Source organism: Muntiacus reevesi, chromosome 12, assembly GCF_963930625.1.
Source record: "Muntiacus reevesi chromosome 12, mMunRee1.1, whole genome shotgun sequence".
NCBI lineage: Eukaryota > Metazoa > Chordata > Mammalia > Artiodactyla > Cervidae > Muntiacus > Muntiacus reevesi.
The window spans coordinates 22,602,982-22,623,193 of NC_089260.1; the positions used below are offsets into that span (position 1 = coordinate 22,602,982).

Below are 20,212 nucleotides of genomic sequence, written 5' to 3' on the forward strand. Positions count from 1 at the left end.
ACTAACACACTCACACGAACACAGTTATACCTTCTTTCACAGTGTTTCTCAAAGGTTAGTGAATTAGAAGTGCTAGTCACTCAGTTGTGTCTGACTGTTTGCGACCCCATGGACTATAACCCACTAGGCTCCTCTGTCCATGGAATTCTCCAGGCAAGAATACTGGAGTGGGTTGCCATTCCCTTCTCCAGAGGATCTTCCCTACCCAGAAATAGAACCCAGGTCTCCTGCATTGCAGGCAGATGCTTTACTGTCTGAGCACTAGGGAAGTCTGAAACACCACTAAATTTTAAGATCTGAGAACTTGAGGGAGATCAACTGATGGGCACATGGTCACAGAGTGAGTCAGTGAAAGTTCCAGGAATAAATCTGCTCATCTGACTACTAGTTCAGGGTTCTACACATCCAGCTACTGCCATGACCCCTAAAGGAGTGATAAACATTGAAGATAGAACAGTTGAGGAAAGAAATCATTGTCATTGCCAGTGCCCATATTGTTTCCCCTGCTTAATAGAATAATAATTTTACACTCATAAATGGGAATATTCTATTGATTAGCGTGTACTATTATGCCAAGGATACCAACAAAGAACTACGTCTAAAATTTACATTATCCCCTAAAATGTAGAGAACCAACATATATCAGTACAAAAGCATTTCTTAAGTTATAAAACAGATATTCACTGACCATCATTATTTGGTATGAAGAAGAGGTTAAACATTATTTTTAAAAACACTGATTTCCTTTTTCTTTTTAACTTGTGTGGCAAGATCCTCCATCCCTAGGTGATATTCAACAACTAGAAGGTCTAAAACAGATTTGTTACTCTGGAGGAATATAGTAATAGTTTCCCTTAGTGTAATCTAATACAGTCCAATATATCTACATTACAATCTGATATCTTAAGAGAGTGAAACCCCTGCTTCTGTCTATTAATTGGTAGGTAACCCTTAATATCCCCCCACTTGACCTTCTCTGTTTTCTCTTTGTATTGGGAAGCAGTGTCTTCCCTTTCTCTGTAGAGATAAAAATCTGCTAATACCTGGCTTTGGTTCCTTACACTGCTACCTGGCAGGTATGCAACCCCTCATTTCTTCATCTGCAACATGGGGATAATATTGCTCACCTTCCCACAAGGTTCTCACCAAGATGAATGATATATGTCTAAACGTAGGCTTACACTGTAGAATCCTGGAACTGAAAAGGACCTTCCCACGGTGAGTCTACCTCACCATTGTTAAGCTACGGAATACATGGTAAGTGCTGTGCCCGAGAACTTCCCTAGTGGTCCAATGGTTTTGAATCTGCAATAAAAACAAAAGAATCTGCCTCCCAGTGCAGGGGACAGGGGTTCCACTCCTGGTCGGGGAAGATCCCACATGCCATGGGGCAACTAAGCCCACAAGTCCTGAGCCCCTGTTCTGCAGCAGGAGAAGCCATGGCAGTGAGAAGCCCATGTACCTCGATGAAGAGTAGTCCCGTCTTAACACAGCTAGAGAGAGTCTGCGCAGCAACAAAGAGCCAGCATGGAAAAAGGAAATTAATTAATTAATTGAAAATATTAAAGTTAAAAAACAAAATGCTTTGCTCAAGACCAGTTAGCCCATGAGTCATACACCTGAGGCCTTGGCCTGAGTGTGCTTTGTTTTTATTTCCTTTTTTTTTCCCACTTGATGGGCACAAGGGAACTGATATGCACAAGGAAGGAATGTAAATACTGCGGTAGAATGAACTCAAAGAGGAAGTAGGTGTTCCATGCCAAGTAACATGACAGCAGACAAGAAAAGAGGAGGTACAAGGAAGAACATTTCTTGGAGAGTTTATAGCATGCCAAACATACATTAAAACATGAAAAGCTTTTAATTATCCCATTGGTGTCACACCGATAAAATATCAACTAAGAATACTTTTTTAACGTGTGTGTGGGTCAAGTCACTTCAGTTGTGTCCGACTCTGTGACCCCATGGACCATGGCCTGCCAGCTTCCTCTGTCCTTGGGATTCTCCAGGCAGGAATACTGGAGTGGATTGCCATTTCCTCCTCCAGGGGATCTTCCCGACCCAGGGATCGAACCCTGGTCTCTTCTGTCTCCTATATTGGCAGGTGGATTCTTTACCACTATCTCCACTTGAGAAATATAGACTTATTCAAAACGCATTCCTTGTTGTCCCTGTTTCTAGTACTTTTCTGGGACTGCACACCAAATCCCTTGCTTTAAGCTGAGTTCCCTCGGTGCTGGCTGGGGGTGGAGGGTGCGTGCGGAAGTTCAAGGATCTGAGGCACAGAGAGAAGGAGCTGCTTGGATTAGACAAAGGGTGCCCAGGGGGCCTCTCGCTCACTAATGACTCTTCAGTGATTTCTAATCTTAGGCATCCAACTGGGTTTTCAAGTCCCTTTTACAAAATGGAAATATCCTTTTAAAATGATACTTAGATCCCCGTAAATTACTTCCTTCACAGTAAATCTACATTTCTCCTCTAATCACATCAGCTTTGATTGGTATGGCTAGGTGGAACAGAACGTAACTGAAAGCTTAAAGCCCTTAGGAAAGAGCAGACCTAGATAGAGGTTGAATGGTAGATATCAAAGTTTACTGAGGGCCAGGAGGCAAAAGAAACTCATTAAAAAAAGAAAAAGATTGGTGAGAAATGCCAAAAACAGCCTTTGGCTGGTTTGGTTTTTTTATTTAGGGCATGGAGGTAACCAATTAAATCCAAAATATGATACTACCTTTTTTCTTATGCTTAAAATTGATATTGGGTGCTGTATTTCATGGGTGCTAGGAATAAGAACAAGTTAAATTCTAGATCCTAGAACAAGCCTAGGATCAGTAGACACCATAATCTAAAAGACAGTGGAGAAGTTACAGAGCTGGAAACTGAGAACCTAAATTCAAACTCCTCCTCTAGAAGTGAGGAGTTGCTTTTGTCTGTGAGTGAAGACTTCTGATGATACTTATCTAAACGTACAAAGCTTTATTTTTCTCCTGTTTAAAGAAGTCCAGAAATAGGCAATCACTGGTAAAGGCTCAGGATGTCACACTGGTGTCATTTTGAAATTTCCTTAGCCTTTTCCTCGTGGTTCTCTGGGAGCTACTGTGGCTCCTGCCATCTCATCCATCTTTCAGAGAGGAGGAAGGTAACCGGCAGAAAGGGGCAACACCCATATCAGTGAAGAAAAGCTCATAGCAGACTTCCACTTCTATTTTAGCTTCTGGAACTGTGTCACAGAACTACCTAGAAAAAGAAAGTGAAAAATTAGCTTTTTTGCTAAACGTACTGTCATCCCAAATAGAATCAAGAAGGAAAAAGGGCAGAATGGATAGTTAGTAGTCTTGGACAGAGCAGCACTGATGAGGGGAAAATGAATGATCGTTTCAGCAGATTGAAAAGCAAAATGTAATATATAAATATAAGTGACATATAAATAGAAGGGAAAGAGCTGTATGTTCTAGAAGGAGACTGTAATGCATGCCTTTCTGCTTCTCTGGTCATTGGTGACAATAAAATAAGCATAAATTATTTAAAAATCCGTGGTGGGCATTTAAAAAATATACCAATAGGTGATAGAAATTTAACCTTAAAACACACTAGCTGCAGACTATTCTAACATCTTACTTTCTTACATGACCTCTGTGAACTCTTGCCATTCAACCAGTTGCACAATCCAAATGTGGGTCTCAGAGCACCTTAAAAGATGGGTCAGATATGCCTGGTGTAGGACAGTTAAAATATTTCTACCTGGAAATCCCTGATGTGAATAGTTGGTTTAAAAAACAGACTTTTTTTTCCCCCAAACAAAAGAGTGGGAGTAGGAGACTGAATTTTAAAAATAAGTCAAATGGTATAATTTTTCTTGTGTTCAACATTACAAGAACTTCACATTTTCTAGTGAAAAAAACATTTATCCTTTGTCAGTGGTCTGACAGTGGTCTACATTGAAAAGTATTTTTCAACGGAATCATGTGTAACAAATTTTAGTTTCAAGAGTATTAGCATGTAATCAAAATTAGAATTAAGGTTAAAAGCCAGAGCTAATATCCTGAAGCCATCCACACAATAACCTTCTCTTATAGATCCAGATTCAGAAATAGCCAAATAGCTTATCAATGAAAGATATCAGGAACAGCAGAGCTGTATACCAATACCACTAACTAATAAAAACATCCAGATTCTTAAGAACTCAGATAGACCTGAGGTTAGTAAAGACATTTATTTCACTGAAAGATTTGAGATCACTACCCAGAAGTTTCCTTTCTGTTTTTAACTTCCTGGACTGTTTTATTTTACTCAGGAGCTATCTTAAGAACCTGGGGCAGAGTGGAGAAGGGTAGAAAGCCATTGGCCTCTTGTTTATACATGGATCAGAGTTGAGCCAATATTCAGTAAATGGACAGGACAGTTAAATGGAAATTTCTGGAAGTAACCTGTAGCATTATGCTCAAGAAAAAATGAGACCAGTCCTCTGAAAGATTTTATTTTGGCCTTTTGCTGTGTGAAATGGGACCTAACCTCAAATGTGAAGCCTGGAAGAATATACCATGAAGTCAAGAGAGCAAGGGAGAATCTTCTGGATCAAAGGTAATGGTTATCAGACATGAAAGTCATGGAAGGAGGAGAAACTGCTGATTAAATATCTCAAAGACAAATACAGGAGTAGTAGACTGCCTTATCTGCCTCCTGAGACACCTGTATGCAGGTCAAGAAGCAGCAGCTAAAACTGGACATGGAACAACAGACTGGTTCAAAATTGGGAAAGGAGTATGTCAAGGCTGTATATTGTCACCCTGCTTATTTAAATTCTATGCAGAGTACATCATGCAAAATACTGGGCTGAGTGAAGCTCAAGCTGGAATCAAGATTGCTAAGAGAAATATCAATAATCTCAGATATGCAGATGACACCACCCTAATGGCAGAAAGCGAAGAGGAACTAAAGAGCCTCTTGATGAAGATGAAAGAGGAGAATGAAAAGACTGACTTAAAACTCAACATTCAAAAAACTAGGATCATGGCATCTGGTCCGGTCATTTCATGGCAAATAGATGGGGGAAAAGTGGAAACAGTGACAGACTTTATTTTCTTGGGCTCCAGAATCACTGCAGATGGTGACTGCAGCCATGAAGTTAAAAGACACTTGCTCCTTAGAAGAAAAGTTGTAACAAACCTAGACAGCGTATTAAAAAGAAGAGACATCACTTTGCCGAAAAAGGTTCATCTAGTCAAACTATGGTTTTTCCAGTAGTCTCATACAAATGTGGTAGTTAGACCATAAAGAAGGCTGAGCACCTAAAGAGTTGATACTTTCAAACTGTGGTGCTGTAGAAGATTCTTGAGAGTTCCTTGGACTGCAAGGAGATCAAACCAGTCAATCATAAAGGATCAGTCCTGAATATTCATTGGAAGGACTGATGTTGAAGCTGAAGCTCCAATACTTTGACCACCTGATGTAAAGAACCAACTCATTGGAAAAGACCCTGATGCCGAGAAAGATTAAGGGCGGGAGGAGAAGGGGGTGACAGAGGTTGAGGTGATTGGATGGTATCATCAATTCAAGGGCCTTGAGTTTGAGCAAACTCCAAGAGATAGTAAAGGACAGGGAAGCCTGGCGTGCTGCAAGTCCATGGGTTCACAAAGAGTTGGAAACATGTGAGTGACTAAACAACAGGTTCAAGAACGAAGGGGAGAGAAGATTAACATGTGCATGGTAGGTGATATGGGGCAGGAAGGAAAGTTGGAAGATTGTGGAAATATTTGAAGTTTTTTAGACCACAGTCTACACATCCAGGGGCTTTTCTGGTGGCTCAGTGGTAAAGAATCTGCCTGCTATTGCAGGAGATGTGGGTTCAATCCCTGGATCAGGAAGATCCCCTCTAGAAGGAAGTGGCAACCCACTCCAGTATTCTTGCCATCTGAGATAGTATTATGACAGTATTTACAACTAAACAGTAAGTAATTACACCTACACAATTATAACCTGTAGTTTTCTCACATCTCAGGACTACTTTATAGTGATTCTTGATACCATAATGTGAGGATGTTAACAACCATTGATTTTATAAGTATAGATGGAACATGAAATTAAGAAGACCAATTCAGTGTTTTTAGAAATAGTCACCCTTGAACTCTTATACATCTTGTTTTGCATTTATCTATTACTCTTTTTGGGGTACACACACTCATAAATGTCAAAATGTCTTTGTGGCTTTAATTTTAAGTAGTTATAAATTGAATTGTAAAAGGTAGAATATTTCATGGCTATGAGTCTAGACTGGAGCACTTAATGAACATTAATATGTTTTCATTGTGTCTGTTGATATTTTTTCATTTAATTCATTCAAAAATATTTATTGAATGGCTCCTGTGTGCCAGGAATGAGCTAGATCATGTCATAGAAGATCATAATCAGTCTAGTAAGAAAGATAAAAGCCTAAATAAAAACATAAATGTTCAATCACTTTCAGCATACTTTTACTTAGGAGCATATTACTGATGCAGTGATTTAATCACCATCTGAAAAAACTCCTTCAGTAAAGTTTTCTGAAGAAATTGCTATGTCTGCTATTTATTATGACATGTTATATAATGCTATGCTTCTCATCAGAAAAAATATGCTAAAGACTTGCAGTTTGGGAACTGAAATGAAACAGAAGCCCTGGGAATATTCTAGTTCATATGCTGGACAAGAAAACAGAAAATGTCTACACTCATTTAGAAAATGTTATTGATATGGTCCCTAGACCTAAACAGGTTTCCCTAGTGGCTCAGATGGTTAGGAATCCTATGGCAATGTGGGAGACCCAGGTTTGATCTCTGGGTCGGGAAGATCCCCTGGAGAAGGGAATGGCAACCCACTCCAGTATTCTTACCTGGAGAAATCCCATGGACAGAGGAGCCCAGCAGGCCAAAATCTATGGGGTCGCAAAGACTCGGACACGACTGAGAGATGAACACTTTGACTTTCACTAAAACTGATTACAGTTTGGGAAAGTAGAAGGTTTCCTAGGAGATGTAAATCTTGCAGATATTATTGATTTATTTTTGGCTGTGCTGTGTCTTCATTGCTGCAGACGGGCTTTCTCCAGTTGCAGTGAGCGGGGGCTACTGTCTAGTTGCGATGCACGGACTTCTCATTTTAGTAGCTTCTCTTGTTCAGACCATGAGCTCTAGGCATGAGTTTCAGTAGTTGTGGAACCTTCCTGGAACAGGGATTAAACCCATGTCCTCTGCATTGGCAGGCAGATTCTTAAGCACTAGACCTCTAGCGAAGTCCTTGCAAATATTAAGAATGAAGAAAGATGATCCAATTAGGCCCACCATTCAGATTTTAACAAAAGGTTGGGGGGAAATAAAATAATGATCTTTATGCTTAATGTGGAAACAGATACTGCCTTCAGGTGTGATCACATATGTACATACCTAGCTTTGCAGTGGCATCCATTGTGGGTGATGGGTCACATAACACATCTTCTGTGCCTTTATCTTTATATGGATGATTTGGAAAATTTCTGTGGCCTAAATTCTAAATTTTAATTTTAACAAAATGCAACCTTGTTTCTAAGTAGACTTATTCCACCTAATTCCTTTTTATGTTTGGCTTTGAATCAGTAATTTCAGGCTAAATGCAATCAAATGTCTGAAAATGAAACAAATTGTCTAATACGATGCTGTATTATCTGGTAATAGATGGATTGTCATTGTTAGCTAATGGTTATTCTGTATTGATTTGGTTTAGGTGCTGTGTGTATGTGTGTGCATATATATGTGTGTATGTATATATTACATGTGGTTTTAGGTGCTATATCTGGATGTATATATATTATAGCTACAGAGAAAAGGGGAGCACTTTTTATATATTACCTTTTATCATTTAAATCTTTACTGTGTTTTATTAAGTTAGACATAATTAAATAGTCTAACATGTGATTTCTAGTTTTTCTTTACTTATATCACATGTAAATACTGATTCCCAAACACTACATAATTGTAAAATTATGGTAATGTCACTACTCCTCTGTTACCATATGGCTGTCTTGCAAATAAGTCTTCAAAAGTAACTGACTTTCAAACTATTCTCTTCAATTATTTTGGTTTGCTGCTAGTACTCTTTGCCAATTCTACCTTCTTGTCTTACTCTCCATATCATTAAACTAAGAGTATACATTTCTGAAACAAATACAGTCATTGTCTCATAGGAAAGACATTTGAGAAAATCAAGCTCAAAAGGAAAAGGAAAAAAGCAAAGTGTAGAACAATATTGGGCTCCTTGCCTCATTTATTTTTGGCCCTGATCATCTGCACCAGTGCTTGCTTGCAATGAAAGATGACTCTAAGTGACTATGCTGATGGAATTTATTATAAGAGAAGGAATAATTTACAGGTCATGGCTTCAACTTACCTCTGCAGACTTCTTGTCCATATAAATCATGTGTTGTGTTCATATATATATATAGTCACTCATAAAAAAAATTCAGAATGCACTATGCTGTTGTGGATTGACCTAGGCTTTCTTCCCTAGCTTCTTAGATTTCCCAAAGTATCAAGTTTAATTTGGGGATTCTCTTCAAACTTCACAAGCTAAAAGAGAGATAAGGAAATATCAGAGTGTCCCATTAACTCAACTTCAGTAATTGTGAAGATTTGCTCTCTGACTAAACACTAGTCCTAGTATCAAAACAGTTATTACTGATAATATACAAAAAGTTCTATTCTTTATATAAGATGCATATGCATGAACAACAAGTTTCCTTAGTTTTACGGTATCCACTTAAGATGGGTGATTTGGGATGTTTCATATTGTACAATTTTATTACCTAAATTTTTATTAATGAACTGCCAGGAACCGATACTTTTCAAAAGACTTACTCGATGGGTTGATCTAATTTTTTTTAAAGTCTTATTTCTAGTCATGATATCCTGAAAGAGCATGGAAAGGAAAACCTCCAAAAACAAATAATATTCTCCCCTTTAGCATCCTGCCCAGTTCTATAGTCTGCACTGTACAAAAGGAGAGAAAAGCTATAGCTGATTTCTAGGGGAGCCTAAAATGAACAAATAACTGAGGAGTTGGTTTTAGAACTTAGAAGAAAGTCCCAGAAACTAAAATATTTTCATTTGGAATAAAAAGATTACATAATCAATAACAATAATAATAGCTTACATTTCTTGAACAAATGCCACGTGTCATTCTTCGGTTACTCTATAAGAGGAGAGCATTATTATACTCATTATACAGAGAAAAAAACTGAGTCTTGGGAAAAATTAACTTTTCCAAAATTCTATAAATAATGATAGAGGTGAAGTTGAATCATAGAAATCTGACTCTAGAACCAGCTATTTAACAGAGCAGTTGCCATAAAGCATGTGATATTCATACAGACTGAATAGTAGTTTAAATCAAATAATACTCCTTAAGATATTCATATGGAAAGAGGTGAGATTGAATCTATTCAAAGTTTAGAGCAAACATTATTCACAGAAACTGATGGTATTAGAAGAGGAAAAAGTTAAATAATATCAAATGGAGACAAACATGGAAATTCAGACCATGGGCTATAGCCCAGCATTAGTGACCTGTTTCTGCAACAAGCTATTGGCATGCAAAAAATAAACAAACACGAGCAGAGCCTTTGCTTGTATCTTACTGCTTCAAATATGGTCCATTTTTGAGTCCTGCAACACTGACACCACCTAGACAGATGATATCTCAGATCCTGACTCAAGTCTTACTGAATCTTAAGATTCCCTAAGTGATTCAATTGCACATAGAGCTTGCAAAGCACTGGTCTAGATGACTAGAGACTGAAATAATTGTAATAGGTAGATCTTGTTTGGACTGTGATTCCACAAGCCAAGTGCAAAAAGACTTTTTCACCTATTGGAGAAATTGGGCATGGACTAGTTCTTGGCTTCTGAATGCTAATTTTATTTGGTGTGATAAGGAAACCTATCAAAGGTTACAACAAAGGTCCATATAGTCAAAGCTATGGTTTTTCCAGTAATCATGTATGGATGTGAGAATTGGCCCGTAAAGGAAGCTGAGCACTGAAAAATTGGTGCTTTTGAACTGTGGTGCTGGAGAAGACTCTTGAGAGTCCCTGGATTGCAAAGAGATCAAATCTGTCAATCCTAAAGACAATCAACCCTGAATATCATTGGAAGGATTGATGCTGAAGCTGAAACTCCAATACTTTGGCCACCTGATGTGAAGAGCTGACACATTAGAGAAGACCCTGATGCTGGGAAAGATTGAAGGCAGGAGGAGAAGGGGACGACAGAGGACGAGATGGTTGGATGGCCTCACTGACTTGATGGACATGAGTTTGAGCACACTCCGGGAAATGGTGATGGACAGAGAAGCCTGGAGTGCTGCAGTCCATGGGGTCGCAAAGAGTCCTACATGACTGAGGGACTGAACAACAGAAAGGCACCTAATGGTTAATTGTGAATGTCCAAATTGCTTATTTTATTGCTTTTTTGTACTTTATTTATTTATTTGTGTGATGGCACCAGGTCTTAGGTGCAGCACCTGGGATCTTTGATCTTTGTTTGTGGCATATGGAATCCAGTTCCCCAGTCAGGGATCGAACCCAGGCCACCCTGTTGGGTGCTCGGAGTCTTAGCCACTGGACCACAAGGGAAGTTCCCAAATGAAGTTCCCAAAATGTAGACATGTATACCAAGATATATAGGGGTGAAATAATATGGCTGGAATTTGCTTTAAAATGTTTTGGCAAAGATAGTAGCAATGTGATACTAATGTGGTAAAATCTTGGAAATGTCTGAAACTGTCCTATTAGTTGTTATGCTCTTATATCAACTTTTAAATATGTTAGACTATTTCATACATTTTTAAAAAATATTAAAATAAATGAACTTATGCCCTAGGAATTGTATAAATAGCTAAAAGAAGTTTATTATAGTAAAAAGGGTTAATCATTTAACAGGATGCCATTTCCTCCAAAGGATTTAAATATGTATTATTATTAGCACATATTTTTTGGTCTGTGGGCAATTTTAGATATAGTCCTGGTAAAAAACCAGAAGACTTTAAAAAATCTGCCAAGCTCCCTTTCCCAAAATTGATTCTGTGGTAGATGTTATGCTTTGTGAATACTTTGGGCTGTTGGTCTTAGATTTAATGCCTTTGTTGTGTTTAAAAACAAGAAATGGCAGTTGGTGATGCCTCTGATCTCACCCCATATTTCCTCTCTCGTGGCATTCTTCGGTTTAATGGTTGACTGATGGAATGTTCAGCTACATAGTCATCCAAATCAGGCATTTAATAGAGTCCTGTACTGATCTCATTCTGTTGAGAGTCTATGCTTGTAAGTGCAGACTAAGGTCCTTTGATGTTATGTGATCAATAGGAAACCCTTTAAGCTGGTATGTATTTGTCATATAGAAAGGCATTCCTTTCAACATCATATAAACCCTTCATGTATTTAACCACTGAAAAGCATATCATTTTTTTGTTTCTGGAAAAGGGGGTAAAAGAGAATTCCATGAGCTATTAAAAAGAGAAGCCAAATACTTTTGCAGCTTATTAAATGGCAGTATTTGTGGCAATATGTTCTATATTTTCTGGCTCCTTCCTGTAGACACCAAAGAGTGGTTCTCAAAGACTAACTAATGAACTCTGCCAACATCCCCAGATGCAGACTTTATACTGTTTACAGATGAACAACCGACGCCTGACTGGTTCAGTGGATGCCTTGTGTTTATAGGGTGAGTCAGAGGATGAGTGAGCAAGGTGCTTCCAGAAACCTTCCCATTTGAACCACAAGTAGTTTTCCCAGCGTGTCACTGTATTTGGGCTATTGGCTTGGATTTGATGGAATAACCTAGAAGATCTAAGGTTTTCCTCTGATGAATATGTATTTGAAGGAATAAATGAATAATGGGACAGTGAAGGGAATCTGGGTGCTGACTCTGAATCAGAGAATGACTGACACTCAGGTGCTGCTCCTTATACTTCTGTAATTTAGGTTGTGCCCTGAGAGACTCCTTATTTATAAAAAGCTGCTTTGTTAGATGTCTGTGGTTTTTTATTTTGACTTAAGATCTGTTTTTCTCCCTCTTCCTATTCTTTCTGGTAGATGGCCAGTCACCTAGCCTTTCTTTCTCTGTTCTTTCCATGAAAATAGCTTCTCATGAAATTTTCTGTATTGCTCATTAGCCCTCAAAAACCTGTTAGTTAAACTATGAGCTTTTCTCTTTTTTTATTGAAGTATCACTGACTTAGTTTTGTGTTAGTTCTGGTTTGGATCAAAGTGATTCAGATATATTTCTATCTATATAGTAATATCTATATAGAGATATATTCTTTTTCATATTCTTTTCCATTACTGTTTATTACAAGATACTGAATATAGTTCCCTGTGATAGGGAACAGTAGGACCTTGTTGTCCATCTATTTTAAATAGAAGAGTTTTTATCTCCCAATCCCAAGCTCGTAATTTAACCCCTCCCTTTTCCTTTGATAAGCATAAAGTTGTTTTCTATGTCTGTGAGTCTGTTTTTGTTTTGTAAATAAACCCATTTGTGTCATATTCTAGATTCTACACCTAAGTGATAACATGGTGTTTGTCCTTCTCTTTCAGACTTACTTCACTTAGTATCATAATCTCTAGGTCCATCCATGTTGCTGCAAATATACACAATATATAGTGTATATACCACATCTTCTTTACCCATTCATCAGTGGATGTACATTTATGTCTCTTCTATATCTTGGCGACTGTAAATAGTGCCGCTATGGACTTTGGGGTGTGTGTATTTTTGCAATTAAGAGCTTTCACCTTTTATGGATATATGCCCAGGAGCAGGATTGCTGGATCATATGATAACTCTATTTTTAGTTTTTTGAGGAACCTCCACACTATTTTCCATAGTGGCTGCACCAATTTACATTTCCAGCAACAGTGTAGGAGGGTTCCGTATTCTCACACCCTCACCAGCATTTATTATTTGTGAACTTTTTGATGATGGCCATTCTGATGAGTGTGAGGTTATACCTCATTATAGTTTTGATTTGCATTTCTCTAATAATTGAGATTTGTCTGCAAACCTCTTCCACTCCTTAGCTTGTTTGTTTTGCCACAGCATAGCACAATATTATCATCTTTTCCTGGAGAATTATAATTAGAACAACTTGTTGTTTTTCCTAAGAGTTTTTCCTACTGTTAAAATTATTATCATAAAATACAACAATATTTCAAAAGTTCTAAAATACCTTTATTACTGGAGATGAGTTTTATAGGAAGCATGATGCAAAGTTTCATAGTCCCCAAATTAATATACAATTAATGACTATTGTATATCCTTTTGCTATTTTAAAAGAATATCATCATATTTAAAAAAACAAAAACAAAGAAATAAGATGGTCAGAGAGTATTGTGCTGCTATGCTTAGTCAGTTAGTTGTGTGTCTGACTCTTTGTGACCCCATAGACTGTAGCTCACCAGGCTTTTCTGTCCATGGGGATTCCTCTAGGCAAGGATACTGGAGTGGGTTGCCATGCCCTCCTCCAGGCAGATAGTACTATTTAAGGATAATTTCCCCCTCAAAAAGGTAACATCGAGACCGATATAGAAATGAACATGTTAAATACTTCTTTAACTCTTTAATTAAATAAGCAATAAGATGTTACAACCAACTTAAAGGAGGATCCAAATAAACATAAAAATGGCTTATTGGAATGCGTGTGCAGATGGGGACACACTCTTCCACTGTTGCTGAAGAAAGTCAATTCAAAGTCTCTTGGACAGAACTTGCAAAACAAGAGTGTCTTTGTTTATAGACAAGAATAATTTTGCATAGTTATCAGCTTTTACACTTTACAGAGTTGTAAATCTGCTTCCATAGAATCAAAATCAGATAATCCAGAAGAGTATACTCTAGACACTGCATAGCTTTCCACTGAAGAACAGAATTATTTTCCCCGTAACATACTGTATCCCTAAGTGCACTGTGACTATCAGTGACCCTCAACTATAATCACAAAGAGGTCCACATTCCTTAGATGTTCACAATTTAGCTTCAGCCTCTTTCCATTTTCTGTTCTCTGTCCCAGTACCCTTAAACCCTACTTTATTCAGCCACAGTTAACTACATTCTACTATTTTTACCAATCCTTCAAGTCCCCGTTATCACTTCCTCCAAAAAGCGATATTGTAACTTTATCTACTTTAACTGGGAATTACCGTACTTGCCCTTGACACTCATCACATTCTTGTGTATTGACCACCTGCTATGATCTACAGTAGTTCTGCAACTCAAGAGCACATCAGGATCCCCTGGAGAGCTAGTTAAAAGAGATTGCTGGGTTCCACCAATCCTCGGATGGAGCTGAGGTTAAGCCTGAGAATTTTTATTTCTTACAAGATCCTAGATGCTGCTGCTGGTCTAAAGATAAAATGTTGATACCATCTGCCCAGAGGAACCCTGTAAAAAAACTGCAGATAAGATTAGTGAAACATTAGAAGCAACCTTTTAGAAATTCATGTGTATGCTAAGTCACTTCAGACATGTCCAATTCTTTGTGATCCTATGGACTGTAGTCCTTCAGGCTCCTCTATCCATGAGATTCTCCAGGCAAGAATGCTGGAATGGGTTGCATTGCCTCCTCCAGGGGATTTTCCTGACCCAGGGATTGAATCTACATCTCTTATATCTACAGCATTGGCAGGCGGGTTCTTTACCACTAGCGTTACCTGGGAAGCCCTTTAGGAATTCATAATCTAATGTCAAAAGTTGGCTTCCTGAAATATACCTAAAGCTACCTTTTTGTAAGACAAAGCTGAGTTTGTTGTGGTGGAGAGACTCAACAGAGCCTTTGAAGTGCCTTGTATTGGGGTGGGGGAGAAGACTAGGGGAGTAATAGTTGAGATTTTTGAGATTTTCAAATTTAAAGCAGGTCTTTCCATGTAACAACTTGGTTAGGACTGGGTAAGGATCTTAGCATGATAGCTTTTTTTTTTTTTAATTTTTTAGCATGATAGTTTAGAGTTGATAGAATAAGATGAGGATTTGGGGGCAAGGAGTTCAAAGAGTTCTGGTGTGAAAACTGTCAGCTGATGCCTTGTATTGAAGAATTGATGTAGCTCTTTAGGATATTTATGAAATGAATCAGAAGAGAGTGAAGTAGTAAAGTCAAATTAACATAGACAGTCAACTAATAGTTTCAGAGACAGACACATAAAGTGTGTCCAGAAACACCAAACACATATCTTATAAACATTCAATATTAAATTTTGAGCAGCAGAAAGAATTCATGTTTATTAAGAACCAATTATACTTCATTGTATATATGTGTTATGTGTGTTTCAACTAACTGCATATGTATATTAGACTATTGTGATAGTTATTATTATTTTTAGCTAATGCAGATAATTCTTGTAAAGACCTTAGGATGAGAACCTTTGGATAGAACTCTTTATATTATCCAAAACTCATGGTCTCTTCTTTTTTGGAGAAATAAAGTGAGTGTGATGATTTTAAAACATAGTAGTCCTCTATTTAGAAATAATAAAAATAAGTGTGTATATATATGTACATGTATATGTATATATATGTGTATATGTATATGTACATGTATATGTATATATGTATACATATATATATATGTATATGTATATATATATGTATATATATATATTTAAAGTATGAATAGCAAGTGATTTTTACTTTGGGAAGTAACTCAAACCCTAACCTTTGGTGGCATAAAGTTGACATCTGTTACCTTGCAAATCAATTTTTAGAAACACCTTAAAGTGAGTGTGTTAAACTTACACCTGAAAAAGACAAATCTTTTGAAATTCAAATTCTGGCACATGGTTCAGTGTTTAAGAAATAGCTAAAACTTTGTACCAGATACAACCTATGTTTGGTCACAGTGCTTGAAAGAATACCCAGCATGTTTTTTAAGATTCCAAAATCAAATTAGAATGTATGCATACTATAAATTGACTTCGATTTTTTTCATGACAAACTCATAAAAGCATGTTCTATAAAATCACTGAGGGAGATTCATTTCAGTGTTCTTTTGTTGAAGTTTTGAAAAAACACCTGTAGATAGCACATCTTTGTCATTGTTCAGTTGCTCAGTCATGTCTGACTCTTCATAACCCCATGGACTGCAGCATGCCAGACTTCCCTGTTCTTAATCATCTCCCAGAACTTGCTCAAACTCATGTCCATTGAGTCGGTGATGCCATCCAACCATTTTGTCCTCTGTTGTCCCCTTCTCCTCCTGCTTTAATCTTTCCCAGCATCAGAGTCTTTTCTTTAGAAGTTATCAAATACTTGCCATTCATGCTAATGGTGTTCACAACATACAAATTTGTTTTCTACAGAAGTATCTTTCTGTTAGCAATAAACTGTTTTGCATGCATCTGTCTTGTCCCTTTGCCATCTGCGTTTTTTTTTAATCACACCTTCCTTTCAGTCTCAGATTTCTCTATGCTAACTGCAGCTAAGTCAAATTGGTGCAAAGAGGACTTCAGCTAGTAGGCATCTTAGTTGGGACCACATAGATTTTGAAACAGTAAGTAAAAATGTGTGGCTGAAAGAGAAAGCACAGAAAGATATCGCAGCAAGTGGCCATAGCCTGATGCTGAGGAGGTATCAGGATTCATAGAAACATGCTATCCCTAGGCACAACATACTAAAATGCAAATATGAAAGAATCTTAAATAATATTTTAGCTAGGCAGAGGATGAAATAAGGCTGTCTGAGGACAAACTATAAAAGTTGCCAGAAGCATAATGCAATTATCTTTCCCACCATCTATTAGATCTGGGTTTCTCCACCTGGGCACTGTTGGCATTTAAAGCTGAATGACTCTTTTTTTGTGGGAGCTGTCCTGAACACTGTAAGATCTTAAGCAGCATCCTTGGCCTCAACCTACTTATATGCCAGGAACACACCCTCCATTTGACAACCAAAAATATCTCCAAAGATAGCTAAATGTTCCCTGGGGGTGGGGTCACCAGATTTAGAGGACACCCAGGTAAATTTGAGTTTCTGATGAATAGCAAATGACTTTTGGGTATGAGTATGTCCCATGAAAAATTTGGTATAGAATTTTGCTAAAAAATTATGTGTACTTTATCTGAGATTCAAATTTAACGGGAGTCCTGTATTTGAGGGCTTCCCTGGTGGCTCACAGTAAAGAATCCGCCTGCCAATGTAGGACACGTGGGCTCGATCCCTGGGTCGGGAAGATCCTCAGGAGAAGGGAATGGCACCCCCCTCTGGTATTCTTGCCTGGGAAATCCCATGGCCAGAGGAACCTGGTGGGCTACAGTCAGTCCGTGGGGTCTCAAAAGAGTCAGTCACAACTTAGTGACTAAACAATAACCTGTATTTTATCTAGTAACACTACTGGGAGTGTGTTCGCCCATGAAAGAGAGAACTTTGCTTTATCTCCCTGAGGTTACCAGTAACCTTGTTTACAAAGTGGGGCTAATTATCTCTCCTCTCAGGGAGGACTTGAGATCAAAGGAAATAATATAAGAAAAATCCTTAGTACGATGCCTAGCATAGTAAGCAATTGATAAATGTTCATTATTACCACCTCAGGATCCCTCACAAGATGATGTCATCATCATTACTGGTTTCTCGACTTAATTTTCACTAACAGGAAAGAAGACTCTGTTACAGAAACACAGGAGCCCAGCAGTGATTCTTAATCTTGGCTACACACTGCAGTTACCTAGCAAGTGTCCCTCCTCAGGTCTGCATCCCATCTATCTCTAGGAGATTTGGGTTTCACTGATCTGGAGTATGCCCTGAGCACTGGGATTTCCGAAGAACCACAGGAGCCCTAAAATGTATAGCCAAGGCTGAGAACCGCAGTTTGAGAGATTAGAGTTGGATAGTTGGTACTCCTTAATAATGAAGAGAAGGAATAAGCCAGACTTAATTACATCTGTTTCTTGAGTTATAGAAGAGTGAGTTGGGATCAAATTTGGAGAAAAGATGAACATGGTTTCACTCATCCATTCATTCAACAGATACAATACCTGAGTGCCTACTATGTGCTGGCCCTTGTTCTAAGCAGTGAAGGGAGTCCCTGTCCTTGTTGAATGCCACTAGGAAGACTGAAAGTTTCTCAGTCATGTCTCTTTGCAACCCCCTGGACTCATCAGGAACCCATCAGGCTCCTCCCATCAGGCTCCTCCGTCCATGGAATTCTTCAAGCAAGAATACTGGAGCGGGTTGCCATTTCCTTCTCCAGGGCATCTCCCCAACCCAGGGTCAAACCCCAGTCTCCTGCATTGGCAGGTGGATTCTTTGCCACCTGAGCCACCGGGGAAGCCCAACAATAGCAACAGCAAATAGAGAAATTTTTTTTGGCCACAACATACAGCATGTGGAACTTCCCTGACCAGACAGATAATAAATAAGACATTTTAATTAAATGTCAAAGATTAGAACTAAAGAGACGAAAGATGGTAGCATTCCAAAAAAATCAAAGTCATAACTAATCTTACTGAGAAAGCAAAATAGGGAGAACTCAGTGACTTACCATGTTCTCTCAACTTAGATCCTGAAAGAGATGAGTAGGAAGGGTATGTTAACCAAGAAAAAAAGGGTGGCCCAAAACTGTGAAGAGTGTCAGAAAGGTTAAAACCCAGAGTGAGTTTTCGGAAACACTAAAGGAGCCAGCCAACTAGCATCATTCTGTGAAAAGGAACTCCTAAAATAAAGGAAAATAAGAAGGAAGTGTGAGGCTGTCTTCTTGAGGAAGATGAACATTGCTTAACTATTAACAGACAGAACAACTGTGCCTATTTTGCTTTGCTTTTCTCAATTAAGAATGAATGTGCAAGACTTCCCTGGCAGTCCAGTGGTTAAGACTCTGTGCTCCCAATGCAGGGGGCATGGGTTTGATCCCTAGTTGGGGAACTGGGATCCCACATGCAGCCCTCCCACCCCCACCCCCCGCAAAAAAAAAAAAAAAAAAAAGAGGGAGAGAATGAATGAGCTACACGTCAATTTAATTCTTACTCTAGACAGGGGAACCTAGAATGGTAGGGGAAAGTTTTCTTCCTTCCCAACAGAGCACCGATCATATGTCAGGCCTGTGGCAAATGTCATGAACTTACATTGTTTTCATTAGACACTAGGTCACCTTTGCTATCCCAGAGTGATAGCTGAGGAAACTGTCTCGGCAGTGTTTACTGAGTTCTTTAAGAACACCAATCAGGAATAACTAGAAGCAAAAGTTCGTCTGTCTGGTTTAGCACTTCCTTGGTGCCTAGTGAGGGCACCACATCTGTTCAATGATTGAATCAGTTCACAAACCTCTGGGCATTATTTTTTTTTAAAATGAATGAACTACTAGAAAATACAAAACAGAACCTGTGACATGGAAATTTAGGCAAAGGTAGGTGAGGATATAGTGAAAGACCTCTTACATCCACTTTGCATGACTTGTAACCTCTTTGTCCTGAAAACTGGATTATGAGGCTATTTGGATATGTGGTCATAGAGCCTTTGGTAGTATAATGATGAGAATGATAGAGAACTTATGAAAATTACCCTCCCTTTTATAACAAACAAACCTCAAAACATAGATAGTGGCTTAAATACAAGTTTATTTCTTGTTCAAGTCTGAAACTGATGTTCCTCAGTGGTGGGTGGCTCCCCTCTAAGAGAAGATTCAGGGACCCAGCTTCCTTCCATCTCTTGGTTTCTCTCTCTTGATCATCTTTAACAAATGGCTTCTCGGGTCTTTGTGTTCATCTGCTTCCAGGCTGTGAAAGGAAAGGACCACGGAGGGTCGTCAGTGGGATGCCCTTGTGGGCCAGGCCTGAAAGAAGCACACATCACTTTTGCAATCCTTGCATTGGCTAGAACTCAGTCACTTGGGCACCAAGATCAAAAAGGAGGCTCTGAAGAATAATCATATTTGTTGACAGATAACCAGTCTCTATCTGAGCAGTAGGAGATCTGCCAGAAAAGTATAATTAGATGAAGAATTCAGATTTCAAAAGATGGGGCTAAAGTGGAGTTGAAGGACACAGAAACCACAAAGTTCGTTTGAAGCCCATTGGGAAGGGAAAAACAGTGATCACTTGGAGTTGTACCTCATCTTCTAATTAGAAAAGCATTTAACAGTTACATGACATAGCTGACAAATGAAAACTGGGTGATGGCCTCAGGTAGTGCATTCATACTTCTTCAGATGAGTGTGTCCAGTGAGT

The 20,212-nt window shown here is 38.5% G+C and overlaps 1 protein-coding gene across 2 annotated transcripts in view; it reads left to right on the forward strand.

The window, feature by feature from the left end:
• The window catches only part of OXR1 (oxidation resistance 1), a 395,731-nt gene that overhangs the window by 280,790 nt on the left and 94,729 nt on the right, over window positions 1-20,212 (forward strand). The gene's annotated exons all lie outside the window — the stretch shown is intronic.